The sequence below is a fragment of the Nicotiana sylvestris genome, chromosome 10, assembly GCF_000393655.2.
Source record: "Nicotiana sylvestris chromosome 10, ASM39365v2, whole genome shotgun sequence".
NCBI classification, from domain to species: Eukaryota; Viridiplantae; Streptophyta; class Magnoliopsida; order Solanales; family Solanaceae; genus Nicotiana; species Nicotiana sylvestris.
In genome coordinates this window covers 108,084,657-108,090,874 of record NC_091066.1, presented here as the reverse complement: position 1 = coordinate 108,090,874, position 6,218 = coordinate 108,084,657, and positions in this window count along the sequence as shown.

Below are 6,218 nucleotides of genomic sequence, written 5' to 3'. Positions count from 1 at the left end.
TCCCGCTTAAACTTAGCTATAAATTTGTCTAGGAAAAATCTGTAGCTATAATTTAGCAAGGAATAGTCCCTAGCTAATTCCTAGCTATTTTGTGACTAAATTTTTTTATCGAAAAAAATTGCCAGGAAATAGGACTTCTCTAGCTACATCCCTAGCTAAAGGCGTATATTAGCTAGGGAACTAAAGTCCCATGCTAAATTCCGATTCTAATCGCCTGTTCTCTTGTAGTGCACGTCCTCATTAGGCCTACTAATGGACCCCTAAATCAACTCCGAATATCCCTAAATGGATGAATAACCCTCCAAAAGTCCATAATAACCTAACCATAACACATACTACTAGCTGGCTAACTTTTGCCATATGTTCACGGTCAGCAACCAAGAAACAATCTGCGTCTAAGACTCCCAGTCTCCAAATCACGACAATACAAAAGTCTCCATATCATGTACTGACTTGACCACTCAAATGACCGACACATTTCTCATGCACAATCATTCCACGAGAAAATCTTCCATAATCCTTCCGTGCCACATAGCAAAATCTAAACATCAGCAGTTGATCAACCAGACGAGTACCACAATACCAATGAAGCATCCGCAATTCAAAATACATTGTGCCTTTTGTGAGCATGTGATTTTTTCCCTATAGGAATTACTCCTACAGAATCCAAGAAAATAGATTTTTTCTTAATTATTTGCCATTTTTGGGAATATTTGTAGAATTTTTCTTAATTATTTGCATTTCTGTGTATGATTAATTTTTATTTAAATCATGAAAAAAATACTAAAAATGTCATGCATCGCATTTAGGATTTATTTTTACATTTTTAAGATTAATCAGTAATTATTGGTTTTATAGAAATTTGAAAATCACCAAAATATATCTCATTTTTACATTTTTGTCTTTTAATTTTTAGTTTATTGATTTTTTTTCTTTTAATTTAGAATTAAGTGATGTTTATAATTAGTTGAATTTCACATTTTAGATAATTTAGGATTTTTAATTAAAAAAAAAAGAAAAAGAAAAGAAATTGGAAATAAAAGAAGAGGAATAAAAGAGAATTGGATTTTTCTGGAATTGGACCGCTTTTGATCTTCAAACCAGCCCAAAAATTGCACCCAAAATTTACCCAAAACCCAGGCTCAAACACTAGCCTACCCAGTCCAACTCAGTCTCAAGTCAAACGACCCCATTTCGCCACAATCTAATTACAACCGTTGGATTTCGATCATCCAACGGCTCAGAACTAAGGGTACATTTAATATAAAACTGTCCTAAAGAGAGACCCCCCCAGTCTAACCCCTTCAATCTTTATCTCTGTTTCTCCCCCTCGAATCAGCTCCAATTTGGTCGAATTTCAAATCTCAGATTCCGGAAAAGCCCTAGATTTTTCCCTCTTCCTTTCTTGGTCAGTACGTGGTCGGGTGAACCCCAAACCGTCATTAATCGATTGTTCCTTGTTAAGGACAGTCGATTAATGATAGTTAAAGGTTCACTTCTTTCTTTAAAGAAGGTTGTTCAAGTTCATGAAAAGTTTCCGTTCGAAGCAAGCAAAGGTATTTCTCTTCTACTTTGTTTTATTTATTTCCCTTTGATCTTCTCCTCTTTTTTCGTTCTTCATGGGTTTGTTTTGTTTAATTTCATAACTAGGATTTCTGGTTTTAAGTTTGTTAATTAGCTTCTGTGCTTAATCGTTAATGATAGTCAGTTAGTTTAGGGGTAATGTTTGAGTTTGCAATTAGATTATTAGGGTTCCAGTTTTTCTTCTAATTTGGGTTTGTTTGTGTTTAATGAAATTGAAATCAGCATGTTAGTATCATTTGATTCCCTGTTAATTGATTTATTTAATTGCTTCAAGGGTTGAAATAGGTTATTCATTGGTTGTTACTTGCTAAATGTGAGTTTCAGATTGTTCAATCGTCGGATTGTTTCTGATTTCATTTCATGTTAAACCTATTCAGGTTTTAAAAGAAAAAAAACTGGTGTCATTTGATTCAGTTTGCTTATGGTTTCTATTAAAGAATTGTTTGTTTAGTTTGTAAATATTCAGGACTTTTAGGGTGTTAAATGAACAACTAAGAACTTAAGGGGTCACAACATGGGGTGGTAATCCTGAAATAGGATAAGGTCTATGCTGGAAATGTTCTAGAATGTGGCAGCTGGCCTCATTTGGTTAGTACAAAGTACTGAAGCCAATGAGGGACAACCAACTATCCATTTCTGTTAAAAATATTCCTTTTATGGCTGAGGGAATGATTCTTTTATTCCTTCAGCACATGGCATTTCGTATGCCTATATATATTACCTTCCCTCACTCTCACAGAAAATACACACAATTCAGCATAATTTTACGGCAAAAGGCTCTATTTTCAAAGTTATCTTGGAAAAACTTCAAAAAACATTCTCATTTCGGATTCTTTACAAAATTGAAAACATGTTTTGAAAATAGGAGATTTTTCTATATCCTTTAGTTGGACTTCTTGGTTTCAAGCTATTTTTGCTTTGGATTCGATTTCTTAGGTTGATTTCTTGGGTTTTTTGCTGATGGATCTTGCTATTTTCTCAGCCAGTTTATTTCCGGAAAGCTAGTTGTTTTCTTTGTTATTTTGCTGATAAAGGTACACCTTTGGACTCACATGCTTGGTTTGGGTTCATTTAGTCTTTTCCTGTAATCTTTGTCTTGATGTTTGAATGAAAAATGCTCTTGGTTGTTAAATGTTTCCAGCTTATTGGTTCTTTGTGATTATGATTCTCTATAAAATGTGTTCAATTGTTACTCCACTAGCATGCCTAAGCATTTTACTTAGGTGAAATTCTTATCTAAAATAAGTGCTGGAATAGTTTGAGTATGAACTCCTAATTACTGAAATAGCCCCGTTTGAATTGCTCTTTTAGTTAATGTTAAAGTAACATTGATTCATGTCTTTCTTATATGTACTAATAGCTATATCGTCACTGTTTTTTTGTGTTGGTATGTGGGATGGCCATAAGGCCAAATAATATCAAGGTTAAAGTTGGAAATGTGGACTTGTGAGAGAAAGTTCCATAGCTATTCTCTTGCAAGTCAACACATTGTAGGGGAGGACCTGAAGGCCGAAGAGAAACCAGAAGTTAGAATGAGAAGTTCATTTTGATCATTTCAGCACTCTTTCAAACAGTAGTGTGATAAATTGTAGAAAATAATATTTTGTATATTCAGGACCTTCAGCAGTGTAAATGGACTTTTATAACTCTTTAAATTCAGTTTTCTTTTCTTTGGCTTGTTTAGCATTGGGTTATCACAGTTAGACCCTTTGTTTTTTTATTTTATGAACATGTATTAGGTTAGAAAATTTGGCTAGACTTGCAAACAGGCCCAAATGTGGGGTTTATTCGAGCGAGTCTAGGTGTAAGCCATTGGGCCTGAGCAGTTGGACCCAACAGCTTGACTTATCTGTAAATGCTTAAGCAAATTACAAATATATATCTGATGAATCTTGCCAATCGATGTAGTGAAATTAATTTTAGACTAGCCTTGTATTTCGATTTTTTAGAACGAGTTTGTTTCTTTTTTTTTTCCAGCATTTCTGACCAATGTATATAAATGCAAAGGTGGATAGGCCCAATTAGAAAACACATAGTATTTGGGCCCGCTTGAAGCCCGGTGTGGGTAAATTTAATTAAAATCCAAACGATGTAAGGCCTCTTAGAACCCTCATGCTGCCAGACCCAATTTCGGAGCCTAAACTAGTTCTCCAAGGCTAACGTTTTCCGGGCCTAATCAAATGCTAGGAGCCTTGGCCCAAAGCAGTCTCCAACCGAAATTTAAGGGTTTGAGGCTAAGAAAAGTTTAGTTTGAACCTTAATTAGGATCCTAGCCTTATTTAAATAATTCCCTTTAGTTAAAATCAAAGTAAGGTGTGTCATAAAACCCCTTAACTCATTGCCCTCATGAAATTAATTCAAACCTTGTAAAAATTGAGGTGTGCCATCAATTAAACTTTCCATGGCCCTCATAAATGTTGTTAAACCTTTAGGCGCGTTCTTTAATTAATTCAATCATAGCTACGGGTACGGTTCTGTGACGTAGTTGTAATTTTTAATTACTAAATTCGGGTGTACATTTCATGTGACCTGATTTCATTCTCTCAAACAATGTTAAATAGAACGTGTTGCAAACCACGGATGTATTTCATGTAGCGTGGTTTAATACGTGTTTTAAATAGCATTGAATCCTCCTAAAAGTGGTTTAAAATAATTAAAAGCGGATAATAAAGCTAAAAATGCACAATAGGTTTAAAACATGTAGTATATCAGATAATAGGTCAATATTAATAGTTTAAGCGACTGTGATAGAACCACGGAACTCGGGAATACCTAACACCTTGTCCCGGGTTAACATAATTTCTTACTTAGAATTTCTGGTTTCGCAGACTTTTAAATACAGTTAAAATTTCCTCGATTTGGGATTTTAAAATAAATCGGTGACATGGGACACCAAATAAACTATTCCAAGTGGCGACTCTGAAAATAAATAAAATAATCCCATATCGAATAATGTCACTTTAATTGAAAAAACTCACTTATATACCCCCCAGTGTGTAAAAAGGAGGCATGAAAGCTGTGGTGACTCCGCTGGGGATGATAACCCAGAACTTTCGGTTCAGGGTTCAAGAATTCGAGCTTAGAATAACTGTTATACGTGGCTTTATTTATTATCTATTTGTACATGTTTGAGCCTAATGTGCTAAATGCCACTTTTTACCGCTTTGATATTGTTTGAACTGTATATAAATTGTTACGAAACCCTCTTCTCTCTGAGTTTTCTAAATCATCTGGGAAGTGTGCACTTCGTGTGACTTTTTTTTTTGTTAGAGTCATATACCAATTTTAGAACGAGGTTCGGACAAGTTGCAAAGCCCGTGAAGCTTCTGTATTCCCGGTACGCTGCACCCCTCGGCTCGAGTTGTCCGCTCGGGTAAGCCAGGTCTAGAACACAACCCCAGGTTTAAACTTAGAATAACATAACCTCATGTCGGATCCCTAGTAGGAACGTTTGTTTGCATCACGTGCATTTGACCTTAGGGACTCAACATAGGGGTTGGGTCCGTCTAGGATAGGTGTACCCAAAAATTAAAAGACCATCCTGATGCATCTTACGTGCTATTAGCGCATTTATTTGATTCGCCTTGCATGGTGACCGGGTTCTAGAATAGGGAAAGAAAATAAAAAAAAAAGAAAAAAAAGAAAAAAGAAAAAAGAAAAAGAAAACTAGTGTGAGCTAGGAAAGAGAAAATTCACTAGGTTCTAAAAAACTCAAGTACTTGAAAAAATCCTGAGACTCTGATGAAATTGTGGAAAAAGAGAGAAAAAGCAAGGTCATTTCAAATTGAGCCAAAATATTCAAGTGCCATGTTTCCCCTTGTTCCGTCAAAACTGACCGAGCTACACGGGTTCGATTCTCACCGGATGTGAGATACATAGGTAAACCTCATCGGTTCCGGCCCCAATTTTTTTTTAAAAAAAAATACAAAAACAATTTCCTTCAATTTTGTCCTTAGAAGCACTTCCTTAGAAGATTCAAAAAAAATATTTTAAACTTAGAAAAGTAGTTTCCTTCTTTCTGAAGTCTTTCATATGGAAACAAATAATAAAATAAAAAAAATCAATCAAAAATCAAAATCCAAAATAAGGGTTTCCTTTATTTTGAAGTATTTTTCTCAAAAATTAAAAAAAATAAATTAAAAAAAAATCTTTTCCTTGTTTAAAAGTCTCTCTTCCAAAAAAAAATATTTAAAAATTTGAAGTCCAAAAATATTTTCGCTTTTCTTTAGAAGTGCTTTTGTAAATAAATAAAAAACTCAGAAATCTAAAATATTTTTTTTAAAATCTCTCTTTCGAAAATTAAGAGGCAACATCCAAAATCCAAAAAGATATTTTTTTTCTTCTTTATAAAAAGAGAAAACAATTGAAAATTCAAACAAAAACATTTTTCTTTTACTTTTAAAATTCCCAAAGTTCAAATCAAAAGTAAATGAATTTTTAGAAGTCTTTCTTTCAAAAACAAAACAAAAATCAAAAAAAAAAAATATTTCCTTTCTTCTTTTAAAGCATTTCTTTTAAAAATTCAAAAAATATATATGTTTTCCTTTTTCTTAAAGTTTTCATGGAGTTTGAACAATTTCTCTCTCTCTCTCAAACTATGAACATACTACTCTCCGAACACGTTGAACCACCAG